The following is a 15,657-nucleotide window of genomic DNA, read 5'->3' as shown; positions in this document are numbered from 1 at the left end:
TGGTGCGCGTGCGCGAAACATTGGGGAACCGACTTTCCTGCATGGCGCAGGATTCTTTGCTCCTCACATGATTGATCTCGGTGAATATCAGAGCGGCGGCACGTAGAAAACAGACGCGCAACTATGAGTACCTATAAGGAAACTCTATTTCGACCCTGCTGAGAACGCCTCTCTGGCGGAGGATCTCAGAATTAGCATGAACCCTAGCGGTTTGGAATCAGCTGTACAAGAACTGCCCTAGACTACGACCGACCATAATCAAGCCACCGCCACTCTTCTACGTTTATTAAATAGGTGGAAACTATGAACTTACCGTGACTTGAAGACTGATTCGGTTCCATACGAAGTGTTGGATGGGGTCAGGCTCCAAAGGCACCCGCCAAACGCCGTCTCACTGAAGCCAAGCCCTTTCCCACGAGGCTCCCATAACTGTAACCATATTGAACGTTAAGTGAGCGGGAGGTTAGTGAGCCCCAATGGGTGTCTGTCGTCTCTACTCTAAATAATAAATTCTGCCAGCAAAGTACAACCGCTAGCCTGGGGTCCTTGAGGTCCATACACACATTCGTGTTTGAACGTGTTTGAGTGCGTTGCGGAGTCCTTGCGGCCAGGCGCGGTCGCTTGCGGAGCGACGAGCGCCTTCCCGCAACGCTCGGTAGCGCGACGCAAGTGAGTAGAGACTCGCTCAACTTTCCGAAGCGTTGCGGTGCGTTCGACCAATCAGAAGCCGAAAGAGGAGAGGGGGTGACATGTTCGCTCGCCCCACCCGGCCGACTCGGCAAGACGTATCCGGTTCGTCAGTCGCAGTGCTTGCTTTTTCGTTTTGGGGAGCGGTGGGGACTGTATTTTCCAAGGCTGCGATGGTTCAAGCTTGACAAAACGTCGGGGAAGCCGGCGAGATTCTCCCAAGATCGATTACTTCGACGCTGTCGCTGTGCGCCGCCATGTTGCCTTGGATTTCGCTTACCATTGGTGAGCCACTAGAGACGATAGCGCGTTCTTATTGGCTCTTGACTGCGGTTGACTGCGTGTCAACACAACTGTGCGTACAAGTTTGGCGCAAGCGGTCTTCGCAACGCAACGCGTCCACTTGCTGCTACGGAACGCACCGCGCTCAAACGCGAATGTGCGTATGGGCCTTTAACGTGCATCGGGCAGTGGCGACACACGACCGGACGCCGGTAAGATGCTCATAAAGATTGAAGCTGGCAGGGGCGGGAATTAAACCCTGGATCCCCGGGTTCTGCAGCACGAGCTTTCATCCACGTTATCCGAGCTGTGGTGCGTTAACACGTCTGGTCACCCTCCACTCTCGTAACCGAGTTCAGAGCTGGGAATGAGGAATATTTCTTGCTAAGCTGAAGGCAGGCCGCAAACACACAAAGAAGGCAGGTCTAGAACTCGCTGATAAGTAAACAAATACGTACCCTTCAGAGTAACGTCAGCCACGGTGAGTTTTAACGCAATGTCCGCTGTCAAATCACAGCTGTCAGTTCGTCCCTTCAAATGTTTTGAGCGCTGCTAAACCCTTTCCACGGTACTAGCATTTAGTTTACAATGGAGTGACATATACTTTGATACTCGAGTGCCCAATATTTACGAGACCTAATCGTTGCTCCTATACTCTGTGTCAACTATTTCGTGCTACATTGTGCAGCCTAGTGTAGCTTCCACAGTGCTACGCGAGGATCGACAACGTAGCTCAAAATAAAATAGATGATGCCAGGCATAGTAATAGACGTATTGCTAAATTACCCTAGCATCAACGAGAATGCTGGGAATATAGGTAAAGACGCCCTCCATGCTCGCCTTCCCCGTATAAAAGATTTGAAGTAAATGACTAAAATAAGGCTTTTACAAACGCACAAACGAGATGGCATATTTGTTTAAGGTTCTTGCTTTAAAACAGCTACGGCTGCAGACTCCAGCAGATGCGCTGCGTGTAACTACCCTCGCAGAATGCTTCTTGGTGCTTTGGGTTCGGGTTGACGGCTTTCGGCAAAGTTCCGCAGGGAGCAAAGACAATGGTTCAAACCAATTTGGAACGCTAAATTGAGAATTATTTTTCCCATTGTTTTGGCAAACGGCTATATTTTCACCGTGAAACGAGTAACTATCTATGTAGTTTTCTTTTTATTGTTCGTAAAGTCTACTTTTATTTTCATGTACCAAAAATAAGAAATTGCGTTAGTTAATTTTTACGCAGCAATAAAAAAAAAATCTGGACTGACATTTATAACGCTGTGTTTATACAACCCAACATCCATTTATTTACCTCAGTCACATCTATTTTAGCTGAATCGAAAGGGTGTCACAAAGTGTGGTAGGTTGACAAAAATACACGCGATTGGTACAACTTTGCGTCGCAGTATTAAAAAATGGATCGTAGTTGTGCTCAAGAACTAAGCAATTAATTACAGTGCATAAAATCGCGAAAAGACCATCTCGTTGCCCTATAGAGTAATATAGTTTACGAAATAAGTTGAACAATATTTATGATGACACAACTGAGCTAAAATCAATAATATTTTCAAACTGTCTCAAAAGTTTAAGGACGAGCCATTTCAGTCTGCCTTTTATAGGAACACTGAGCGGCAATTGCAGCTCTCGCTTCCTTAAACAACATTGTTTATACTCATTAATGTTACGCTGGAGAAGAATCATGCAGAAAGGAGTGATACAAATTGTTTAGTATAATCTATACACACCTTCGTACTCAAAGCGAGTCTGGCCTAAAAAAGTGCGAGCCCGAACGAACATTCTCTCATAAAATATCAACAACATAGCCTGGCTGTTATGGTATGTGCATGACAAGACACCGGTCAATTTAATTTGCAAATTAGCACCCCCCTTGCTAATCGGGCATTTTCTGTGAAATAGAACAAAGTAGAATTTAATGCTCTACTCAACACGGCAGCTACTTAATTAGTCACTTTCTCATGGCATGTGTGCATAATTGCCATAGTTCCGCCACGCACCCCTGTGTACTTTGCTTTCCTCCAGCCCACACACATAGATAAGGTTGCTGCTCATCACATAAAAGAGGCAATAGCATACTTCTATGTATTTGAGAAGCTATACATGTGTCAAAAGACAATTAATCACACGCCAACTGGTAGCAGGGCTATTCGTCACATAGGGCACTAGGACAATTCGTCAAACTGTTATCAGATATTTCTAATATTTGTATCATTTCTGATGTTTATCGAGCATACCGTAAAAACCACACAAGCGCCCACTATTAACATTTGCCAAACTTGGGAATTCTGCAAAACATACATTAAGCGCCCACTCTCTCCAAAGCGCCGTCATCAGGCGAAAATATTCACCTCGTTGCAGCTGCCACCAGATTGCCAGCGGCGATGATGGGGATATCCGCTTTCTTGAGATGAAAGGGAAAAACTACTTGTGATGAGAGCATTGGCCCCTATTCTGCACTAGAGTTGTTTTCTGGGTTCAGTGAGAATGAAAAGGTACTAGTTTATTTATTTTCACATGATAAATGATGACGCAGACCCCATCATTCATCATGTAAAAGTAAATGTGCTTTCTCCGATACCGTTCACCCTCCCTAAATTCAAAGCTCTTTATTGATCGTCATCTTGATTTTTACCGATTTGACTGGACAAGTGCCCATTTCTAGATTAACCGGGTTTTCAGTGAAAGTGGGCTGGGCGCTTCCTCGGTATATTATAGTTGTTCTTCCAGGTGCGTACAATTACCAGAGACTCCCTTTTTTTATTTAATTACTTTTTTTCTTGACACACGAAATTAGACTTTTACTAATTTATAATAGATACCAAATCATTGTGTCTTGTCCACCACAATTTTGGCACCTCTGTCACTAACAAAAAAAAAAGGGATGGCAAACGTTTCGGTCACACATGTGCAGTCCCTGTCTGTGTCATGCATGCGCTGAGAAAATGTGGAGGTGGATTACAAAGGAGACCAGAAAGTTTCTATTCTATGCTTCCAAGGTGAATAAAATGTTTATCAACCTAAAAGAAAACAAAAGACTACACTTTCTAAACAGGACACTACACAGAAGCTGAATAACAAAAGCGACTGAATGCTAAAAAGGCTGGTACAAGATCTTCAAACATTATCTCTGGTTTTTCGACAAGTTGTCCCTCTCATCAATCGCCTTATGATGAATTGTCCTTTTTGACGAATTGCCCTGCTAAGAGTTGACCTATTACGTATTATCTTTCAACGAACGGGCTGTATCCCCAAGAATCAGAAACACAGAGTTATTTAAATCAGCTTCAAAATCAAAAATTTGTTTAAGGTTCTTTTAAATCACTTATACACGTGCCTGTCGAAGATAAAAATGCCGCAAAGATTTTGCGGAACATCTTTAAGATAATTTAGGTGTTCATTTACTTATGATGTTTATCTTTAAGGCTTATCGGCCTTTTATTTTTGTTGTCAAATCTTAAGTCAGTAATGAAATATATTTTTTATTATCATCAATAAGTTCACTTATGAAGTTTGCATAACCACTTCAGACCGACACGGGAGGACAATACTCGAAAATACGCCAGCTGTTGAGTATGCAGAAACATTTTTCGTTCGCTGTTTGGCAGTGCGAAACCCTGGCTGCAGAGTATGCAATAAAAGACTTTGTGATCACATGATAGATCTGAAGAAAAATACACGACATGTGCAGAAACAGAGGGATAATAAATTAAATTCTTCAAAAGAATCAAATACATGATGCTTAATGCAGAAAGAGATACATAAATATGTACTAGATAACAGAAAGTATAAAACAGAGATAACTTTCTGTTATCTAGTACGATGCACTAGATAACTTTCTGTTATCTAGTGCATCGTACCAGCACGCTCGTTAGGAATATAAATATGTATTATGATATTCCTATTGTGGGCCATGGCTTCACGAAATCTGGAGCAACTACCCAAAGTATGTTTCACCATAAAAGAAAAACTCTGAATTTCATGGACGATAAATGAAATCTCCAGAAAACTGAATTTCAGGTAAAAACTAAACCCAGAAGAACACACTCCGGTTTCACTTAAAAATAACCTTACAAAAGCAGAACCCTTGCTATGTCACATACTTGGTGGCAGTGGGCAAAAAATAAACTTTAAGATGCTCCGAGCCCTTCTACCTCATTGTTGGGTCCACACGGCAATGCACTCAAGTGCCACTCATGATAAGATTTGCCCCACTTCGAGCACCATGAATGCCAATAATGCTCAACAGAGGCAATAAGCTCTGCCTTTTCACATGATGGTCATCAGCCCATGAGAGCAGTTGCACCCTGGGTAACGGTTACCATTACCATTTGTCCAGTGCTATCCAGTTTTCTCTGGTTTCAGAGGAAACCAGCTGGAAATGGAAGACGGGCTGTTGGAAACGAGCAACACAGCATTGTGGGAAATTTAAATGTAAAGATTCTCGGCTTAACAATCTTTTCTTATCCTGGGTGCATGGATAAACTGGGACAGAGGACTTCGATTCGAGCAAACCTTTGAGCCACTCTGCCTAAATTATAACGAAATTTTGTTCTTGTTCTTTTTTTCTTTTTTGTCACCTTCCTAAGCCGTTTTCACCATTTCTCTAGCAATCTTAGTTTGCTTAATCTTTTGGAAACCACTTATTCCTTCATCAACCCCTCCAATCCCAAAGCAATGAAAAAGTCTGCCTCAGTCTGGGTATGTACCAGACTTACCATACCTACAATGTTCCACTGTTACCTTTGCTTGTCCCCATAGTGTACAATTTCTATCTGCCTCCTCAGATCTTGACCTAAAAGTCCCAGCCCTCAGTACCCGCCTTTGCCACACAGAGAGCAAACTTCTTTTTGAATTGTCAAAAAAGTTATCTTTTCTTAATCCAAATGTTTCTGCACAGTAGGCTTCTTTTCCAATCTCAACTCTATCATATCTCTTTCAGCTTCCTTCACTGCACTCTTAAAGGGACAATGAAGACAATTTTATTTAATATTTTAAATGGTGTTTTTATGCTTCTTGGGAACATAGCATGCTGCCTAATTTTTTGTAGACATTTGTGATGCATATTTCTGTGCCTACGAAAGAACTGAAGAAGCCGAAACTGAACAATATCCATTCTCGTTTCGGGGCCTCCGAAAACGGAGGTGACGTAGGGAGTGACGTCAAGTGTGAATAGTCTGTATTGGTAGTATTTAGGAGATCGAGACTCTGGTTACCGCGGTGGGTTATAAGCAGCGCGGTGGCGCAATCGAGCAGTCGTTTCGTCGAATCTGTTGACATGGGCGGAAATGCTGCTCTCGCGAGCGAGTTCGAGCTTCGGTTCAGTGACCCAACACTAACAGAACGGGAGTATGTGTGTGGCGGTCTCCGCCACCACCCGACGGAGATCGCCCAGCCGGTAACGGGCGACCCGCATGCCGAAGTGCCCATAGTTGCTCGTTGGCCGTTTCGCCTCCAGCGTAGCAAAGAAAAAAACAATTACGCTGGTTTATTTACGGTTTAATAATCATTTCCGGTTCGATTTATACTTTTCATGGTTATTCAAGCGGAAATTGGAACAGTATTTCTAAAAATCACGAACCAAAACATGACCGAGGGCACGTCTCTCGTTTCGACCAATCGCTGACGCGTCTCTTGTGACGTCACGCTCCTTGGCCCCGCATCGGTCACGTGAGCTCCGCTTCTCTTGGCTTCTCCAGCAACTCTCGGGGCGTCGCCAACAGTCGATCCCGGTGCGATTATTACCGCGAATGTTTAATTGATTTGTGCGGCACACAAGCGCCGGTTTCGGCTGAAATTTGGACAACGTGGCCTGAGACATGCCTGGAACCCAGTTCAATCGCCAAAAAGAGTTCCGAAATAGCCTTCATTGTCCCATTAAAGGACGACCTGCAAAACATTTTTCAACCAGGGTGAAAATCCTTCTTGCCACCCTTTCCATTTTCCCCTCTCTCGCTATTAACTTGACTGCAGGGGGACTCCTCTTGTTGCTGCATGTTGGGGCTAGATGAGCTGAGATAAGCTCCCCCGCTTATCCAGCCCCAAGACACAGCAATAAGAAAAGTTTCCCTTGCCGTAAGGACAGCAGCGGGAGAGGGGGAAATGGGAAGGGTGGCGAGAAGGATTTTCATCCTAGTTGGAAAATATTTTGCAGGTCAGCCTTTAACTGAATTTTTCCTCTTCATTCTTTTCCAGCATTAGCCCAGTACCTGGTAGACAGCACACTTCCCATCTTCTATCTACACACCCATCATGTATAGGAGCCTAACATTTAGCTTGCCCAACGTTAATTCGCCGCTGCCACGAACCTCTCCTCAAATACAATTTCGCTGCAATTGCCTCCATCGCCTCGAAGAAAAACCCAATCACCCTGCACATTTCCATCTGGCCTCTTTGCTCCCCTAGTGAAGGATCTCCGAATTGGCACAGACCCCAAGGGGTCTCTTTACAGCTGTACAAGAAGCGCTGCTCTAAAGTATGACCGCCTGTAGTCTAGACATTGTCCTCTGTTTACAAAAGAAATGAAAACAAACAAAAAAAATTCACCACGAATTGAGGATTGAGTCGGTTCCATTCGAATTGCTGCCCGAGGTCTGGTTCGTGGAGAGTTTTGCAAGATCAAGATGGACGCACGGGTCCACTTGAGATGCTAGGAACCAAATGCAATGAGCAATGACAGCAATTAAGAACAAAGTGAGCACACCCTCCAAGCACATCAAGCTAGTCAGACACTTATGAAAATAATACACAAAAGACACCAAGGATTTGGACATTTTGAGATATCTATAATGAATGATAGAAATAAAATGCCTATGTGCTTGGCAATGGGTGACAGCCTGTGCCACCTGACTTAGAGTTTGAAGGTGTCTCAAAACAACCTGTTCTGTTTTGCAGTGCCAGTACGGTTAAAATACTAACTGTTAAAGGAGTTAGGACTTGCACGATACAAAATATGAGAGAACTATATGGCTGGCACCCTTTAGGTGTACCCATATTAACAATAAATTTGTTCTGCAAGATCTAAGAAATGCGGGACGCTTAGATCCGACTATGAAGGACAGCCGTCATATTCCTCTTACCACAAAAAGTTTAGTGTGTTGCTAAATGTGGGACATGCACCAGGGAAAACCATTTTTTCATTATTTCATAGAATTGAATTAAACTTCCACAGTTTATAATGCTTGATCTCCTTGATATAAATCTTCCGTTAGTTGTGATATAGCTTGTTCTTTATGTTCTGGATGCTCTAAACATGCGGGAAAAAACCATGTTCTTGCACTCACGTGGGGCTTGGCAACACTAAAAAGAGCCTTGTAAAAAAACACTAATTTGCTCCTTTTAAACAGCTGTGTGTAATGAACAACAAAAATAATGTGTGGTAGGCTTATTTTATTTTAAAGCACCTGAAAACATTGAAAACACCACTTTCAAACGGCTAACAACAGTTTTTTTATGTTTTCTTAAATATAAAAAAATATACATTCTAACCAAACCTAGATAGTTGCAATCCATATATTCTAAAGCATGCGCATGCCGAACTTGGTTGTATAGGACAATATTATGGTGCCTGGAACACGTCTCCGACTGGTGTGTTTACCGCGTCCAAAAAAGAGGTCCCTTGATTTCTACCTGATGACGTCATAAAAGTGCCATGCTGTCGCCGATCGCGACCCTGGCGGCGTCCCAACAGCCGTGGTGTCTGTAGCAGACGCCTGTTCTGCTGCAGGTCGCTTTCCACTGTGACAGTCCACGGAACATACGGTAGCAGGAAAGAAGTTGGGACGCTTGGGACGCCGTGACGACAGCGACACTCGCGTTCGCTTGTGCTTTTCGCCAGCATTTCCACGGCCAACCGTGAGGATCGCGACAGGCAACAGCATGACACTCCGGCGTCTGTGACGTCATTTGTGGCCACTTGGGGACCACTTTCGATGTATGGGCAGGATAGGACGCTAAACACACCAGTCGGAGACGTGATGCAGGCACCATAACAATATTAAAAACAAAAATTTTTGTTTGTAAAGATGCCCCAAAATTACATAAAGAGAAAAACATGTTTGAATGTTAGCGTTGATGCGTAGCGACCTCTTCCACAGTTGAAAAAATTTTTTTGTTAATAATTTTATGTGAGCAATAGACCCTTTCCGGGATTCAGTGCCATCTGGTGACTCAAACGGCAGTTTAATTTTTACCGTACTATTGGCGGCGATAAACCTGTGGTCTGCAGTACTGTATGGGGCACCGTCACTTTCGCAAGTCAACGGTAGATGAGAATGCGGGCGTCACCTACCAGTTCTTTTTAAATCTCTTTCAGTGTCGATGATGAAAAAGAAGCAACCAGTCAGAACGAAGAGCTAGCCCACATAGATGCCTTGATAAAATTCTATACATGAAGGGGCTTTGAAGCCGAGTGTAAGCTACTAATAGATTGACTGGGCCCGAGTTAGAATAGAAAGCTTACGCAGCTCTTGCATCCGATTCCTGCTTCACGTCGAGTTAGCATCTAGACTGTATAGGCGTCGAATCAACTGCTTAGGAGCATCTTCAACTTTTTCCTTCATCACTAAACAGAAGGCCGCCATTAGTCAAGCACATATGCCATTTTTCAGATGATGATAGTGATCAAAGTTGCCAGTCTGAATTCCAGAAAGGGTCTATTGTAGCTGCACAAGACTGCAACAGAGCGGAGACAATGTGGTGGCAACGACAACAATTTGAAGAACCGCGCACACAAAAATGGCTTAAATTTATGCAGTTCTGGGGTGCCAATTTTTACAATGCTTATTTCACAAATTTCACTTCATAACTAGTTCTTATTATTTTTAAATTAAAATATGAATCAAAGGTTATTAAACACCATAAAATCCCAAACTAATTTTTTTTTTGCAAAAGATTGCGATTCTTCGACCCAGATTTCCCATTAATGTAATCAGCAATCATATATAGTTTGCAATAGAGAGATATATACTTTGGAGGATGCTGTACAGGCATCATTGCACCAGGTCTCATGCAAGCAACAGGGAAGATGTTACAGTGCATTCATGCGTATAAAACGTATGGTCTAAGCTTCATTGCCGAGTGTTCAAGATTTACAAACCTAAAATGCAAACCACACAAAGCCTGATCATTACAGCTATAATCTAGTAATCATATTAACAAACAGTGTGTACCCCGAAAGAATTTACACTCTTTTTCACTGCAGCAATGATGCACTGCCGAGTGGACAGTATCTGCCCAAATAGCACTGAGGTTCGAACCAGATGCCAGAGTCTCTAAACTGACTCTCATCTTATTAAAAAGTTAGAGGTGGTTTTCTGAAAATATAGACGGGAAAACAAGACTATTGCCGTCATTCAGCTCCATGTATTATGCCACTTTCCCATTGAGACTTACAGAAGACCACATGCATTTTTTTAATTACAGGGTGTCTCAAATAGCAACCAGGTCTTTCAATCAATTGCAAAAATTGGTTTCTTAACCTAACGCGCTACGATTTTGTGCAGCATCACCCACAAGTGGTGCATTTTTTCTATAAAATTTGCAATTTACAAAGATTGAACTTACCCCAGGAAAAAGTAATAAAAGAAAAAGGCTTAACTCCTATGAAAATGCAGCAAAGCCACCGGTCTTCAATCAATAAGGCGCCCGGTTGTTTGAAGACCGGTGGCTTTGCTGCATTTCCATAGGAGTAAAGCCTTTTCCTTTTTTCACTTTTTCTTCGGGTAAGTTCGGTCTTTGCAAATTTTATAGAAAATATGCACCACCTGTGGGCAATGCTGCACAAAATTGTAGCGCGATAGGTTAAGAAACTCATTTTTGCTGCCGGTTTAAGGAGCCTGGCCGCTATTTGAAACACCCTGTAGGTAACGGTTGGTTCTGAAACTTTGTCATCTGGTTTGGATTGCTAGCACTACATACAGGAAGAGACTGAGTGCTCGCCGATGCATAGCTTAATTTTGCAGTGGAAAAAATCTCGTCAATTTTTTCAAGGGCTTCCACGTTACGTCATAGACCATTTGCCATATTCTCAAACGCCCCGGCCCGCACTCGAGGAATCATGGGAACGGTGTTCCTTCAGCTCCCTAGTGATCACTAATTTCGACCCTGTTCTTGGTTACACAGTTTTTGAGCATATTTCGGAGTGACCCTGACTAAGCGCCTGATATATCCCAAGGACCTGTCATATCACTTTTAAAATTTCTCGTCAATGTCAACATTTTTTACACTGTGCATGCGATCCAACTTTCAACTTGGCTGAGCTGCAGAAATCTCTTACAATACTATCATTCTCGTGATTGTTGTTTTAGTATGAATTGCTTAAAAAGCCGAGAATTCACAACAACAAAAACCAGGATTTAGCTTGGAGTTAGCGGGGCTATTTATAGCATTTGTAGCGTTTCTAACTTAAAATCAGTGTCTTTGGAGCTGTACGAGAATGATAATAATGGAAGAGGTTTCTGCAGCGCCCATCCAGGTTGAACGGTGAACAGCATGCACTGTCTCAAAAACGGTGACTTTGAGGAGAAATTTTAAAAGCAATATCACAGGTCCTTGGGGTATATCAGGCGCTTGTTCAGGGTGACAACAAATTACTCTCAAAACCTGTGTAACCATGGATTGGGTCGAAATTAATGATCACTAAAGAGCTCAAGGAACACAGTTCCCATGATTCCTCTAGCGCGGGCCGGGGCGCTTGGAAGATATAGCAAATGGTCTAATGGTACCCCTCAACACTTGTTCTTGCCGAGAAAATTAATATGGTGGTAGGAAATATTGCAGAAGGTGTATGCTCACCAGCAAGGCCATCAATTTTGATGGCTTTGCCATTAAAATTTTGAAATAATTTTTGAGATAATTTTGAAAAGACTGTGTTTATGAGGTTTACAAATAAAAAATCACCTTTAAAGGGGCCCTGCAAGGACTTTTCTTACAGGTTTTTAATTTGCACCAAGCCTGAGCGCACTGAACGTAGTAACTGTACTAAGGTTGAAAGGTGGGCTAGTTGGTAATCGTTGTACATAATGGAATAAAACAGCGTGAAGATAGAAATAGGAAGAGACACACCAGACAGGACAGAGCGCTGCCTGTCTGGTGTGTCTCTTCCTATTTCTATCTTCGCGCTGTTTTATTCAATTATGTGAACGTAGTAACTTAGTGAAACTTTTCTTTTCTCGAAATTCCCTTTATTTTAAAAGTTATGGGCAAATTAAAATTACAAAAACAACCAAAAAATAATCTCCCTCATGACGTTGCTTGCGTTGCATGAGAGTGGCCGTAAACTAGAGGAAGGGTAGTGAGCTTGGTGAGCGCTCACAGCTTCCGCACTGAGTGTCGACGGCGCGAGAGGGCGCCACTGTTCTGGATAGGCTGTATGCAGCGGGCAGCCAGAGCGGCTCTCATTGCATTTGTTGCGTGATTAAATACTAATTCAGCATAACACTTCAATGGCCACAAACGAGAGCAAACAAGGGGTAAAGATCAGTTCAGAATGGGAGCCACTTTGCACTGCCATACTGCGAAACGGCCAAACCGCAAGACAAAGCTTCTCGCCGAAGGCCTTCGGAACGCCGCCGCATACATCCGGGACCTTTCCGTGTCGGCGCCTGATCCCCCTACTCCTTTCTAGTATGTGCCGCCTTTTCCATTGCTTGGTGGCGGGTATGCCGACACGTCATTTCCTGTTTCAGTACTTTATGAACTGCATTTGTTTATTTTCTGATCTAAAATACTGAACAAAAACTATGTTTATGAATAATTGAAACGGTTCGCGCCACTTATATTTTGTATTTCAACTAAAAAGAAGCTTTTAGTGACTCTGACCAGTAGTAAGCCCAGGTCCAAAGACGTCACCACATTTTGCGCGCTTTCGGTACCGAGGGTCGCCCTCGTCGGTGGAAAAGGTTTCCATGTCGTCCGGTTAAAATATGATGCACTGATATTTAGTCACTCTCTCCGTGCCCGCTGGCTTGCACAAACCCCAAGAGACGTGGAAACCGCAAAAAAGGTAGACGCTTAAATATGATTGCATGGCCCCTTTAGCCTTTCGCTATGGGTGTAATGAGGAAATTTGAATTGAGTTTCAGAAGTTTAAATACCTAGGAATTATATTTACACCTAAAGTTAATTGAGAAAACCACGTTAATTTTATCTTCCCCTGCCCTTAAAAGCGTGGGATATGTTAAACGACCGCTGAAATCTTAGTCGAAACAACTCAACTTGCTAGCTTGTAAAACACTTATTAGGCCTATTTTGGAGTATGCATCCATAGTCTGGGACCCTTATTTAAAAGGAGATATTAATCTGCTTAATTCGATTAAGGCTAAAGCCATCCAATTTATTTCTAGATTTGTTTTTCTTTCGTTTTCAACCTTTATGTTATCGTTGGGGCTTGATTCTCTTTCCTTCGGGCGTACTATTGAGCGACTAAGACTTTTACATAAAATTGCTAACGAGGATTGTGGCATTAAACTTACTAACTACATTTCCTTCTCACTTAGCACATGCACAAGACATTCACATCCTTTAAACATTATTCCATTTCAGCTTCACATCAACTGTTTTCAAAATTCTTTTTTCCCACGCACAATAACACTTCGGAATAAACTAGACGGGTCAATTCGTACGCTCCCCTATGATGCTTTTGTTTCATAAATTTCAACAATTACTTTTGTTTAATATGCGACTGTTCTTTTGTCTGCTAATTTTAGGGGGATTTTGTCTGTATATTGTTCTGCATATCTCATCCCTTTGTACTTTATTGTGTTCTTTTTCCACACTCCTGCAATTACCTCCATTGAGGTCGCAGTATTTGGAAATAAATAAATAAATCACAATGGCGGCTAATGCGACATCAATGACTTCCACAAACATATTTTCACAAAAAGAAAGGAAAAAGAAAATGTTACGTGTGTAGTATGCAGATTCTGAGTATTTTGTTGACACATTGTCACGGCTGGTTTTCAGAAATGTATACGCACAGGGATACAGCCATGAGTTCCAGACAACAGAGCCAAAGTTTGCAGCCTTCATATCAGGCTACAGGCAAGGTATCAAATTGCAAAAGTGTAAATTGGGAAAGATGCTGAAAGTGGATGGCAAATGTTTGCAGCCGACGTCTTGAGAGCCACCCACAGTACCTTCAATTTTTCCAATAAAATATAAATATTATTCTAGTCACTGAATGGGCGACTGAATGGGTGGGCAAGGCACGTCTCTTTCGGACGCCTGGCCTCGAGCAGCGCAGGTTGCCTTCCGTCGTCCTTCACCTGTGCGACCACGCCCGAGGCTCACAAGGTACGAAAGCGTGATCGAAGGCAGGAAGGAGGCTAGTGCTGGACACTTTTGTTGCGTGGATGGACGGATGCTAATGGCTGTATTTTTTATAACGGCACCTAGCTGAAAAACCAATATCAACCAAAAGTATGATTCCCCCCCTCTGCCCTTCTGAAGAGCTTCTAGAAGCTCTGAACATGGATAACCTCACCCTTGCAAATGACACACGATGCAAGAAAAGGTACGGGACGACTCAAAACCCAACCGGCGCCACCCGTGATCTTACCCTTGTCGATCCAAGGCTCCCCATAAACTAGACCATCTACCCGGACGCTTGGGGCAGCGACAATTTTCCCATCAAAATTGCCATTCGTCACCAGCCACCTCAAAACAAGAAAACTATGATGATAATGCAATTAATGCAAAGGTGCAAGCGAGCCAGAGAAGAATAACAATAATCCCTAGTGAAGGGGAACAAGGGGGACGAAGGACAAACACAAATCTGCAAACACAGCCAGGTGACTGGTGTGTGACTGAAAAAACCTCCATGATCCTGGTATCGAACCAGGGACCTTTTCATTTCCAGTGGGGCACTCTGCCCACTGAGCTAACCAGGAGTTAGACGTCAGAGGAGCAAACAGGTTTTAACAGCTGCCACCAGTCCAACGCAGAGGGTGAATGGCCTGCGTTTTAAGATATCATGATAATGCAATTAATGCAAAGGAGCAAGCAAGGTGGACAATAACAATAATAATCCCTGGAGAAGGGGAACAAGGGGGACAAATGAGAAATACAAATCTCCAAACACAGCTAGGTGACTGGCGTGCGACTGAAAAAATCTGCCTGGTCCTGGTGTCAAACCAGGGACCTCTCCATTTCCAGTGGAGCGCTCTACCAACTGAGCTAACCAGGAGTCAGACATCAGTAGAGCAAAGGGGTTTTAACAGCTGACATCAGTCTAACGCCAATAAGGGTGAACGGCCTGCATTTTAAGGTTATGATGATAATGCCTCCATGATCAAGTGGGTCTGCTTCAAGAAGCTATTATGCCATCGGAGTTGCCCAGGGAGCTGTTCTCTCCCCGGCTCTTTTCAACTTGAACATGGCCCTCCTAGTGAGCAAGTCAGAAAAGATACCAAAAGTAAACTTTACAATATGTGGAGATGATATTGCAATCTGGACCTACGGAGGTACTCCGGAACAAAGAAGGAAAACCCCGCAACGAGGCCTTGATACCATTGACCGATTCCTCAAGAAGACTGGTCTTAAACCTTCATCAGAAGAAACCAAGTACATGGTCTTCACCAAGAATAAAAACCCAACTCTATGCAGCTATTTGATGGTACACCAATCGAAAAAGCTATGTCGCGCAAAATCTTAGTTGTCACCTTCTATGCTAGAAGATTC

At 43.1% G+C, this 15,657-nt stretch overlaps 1 long non-coding RNA gene and 1 other non-coding gene across 2 annotated transcripts; both read right to left on the bottom strand.

Annotated features, from left to right (window-relative positions):
• Nucleotides 1–403: 403 nt before the first annotated feature.
• Nucleotides 404–9,570, bottom strand: LOC121838431. Its single transcript, XR_006078506.1, has 3 exons — nucleotides 9,440–9,570; nucleotides 7,525–7,627; nucleotides 404–429 (listed from the first exon to the last, which is right to left on the bottom strand). It is a non-coding gene; the product is annotated as an uncharacterized LOC121838431 (long non-coding RNA).
• A 5,520-nt stretch (nucleotides 9,571–15,090) lies between these two features.
• Trnas-gga lies at nucleotides 15,091–15,163 on the bottom strand. The gene has a single exon. It is a non-coding gene; the product is annotated as a tRNA-Ser (tRNA).
• Between the last annotated feature and the right edge of the window lie 494 nt (nucleotides 15,164–15,657).

Source organism: Ixodes scapularis, unplaced genomic scaffold (genome assembly GCF_016920785.2).
Source record: "Ixodes scapularis isolate PalLabHiFi unplaced genomic scaffold, ASM1692078v2 PGA_scaffold6__148_contigs__length_123643588, whole genome shotgun sequence".
NCBI classification, from domain to species: Eukaryota; Metazoa; Arthropoda; class Arachnida; order Ixodida; family Ixodidae; genus Ixodes; species Ixodes scapularis.
The sequence above is the reverse complement of the archived record's forward strand: the minus strand, read 5'-3'. Positions and strand labels throughout refer to the sequence as shown.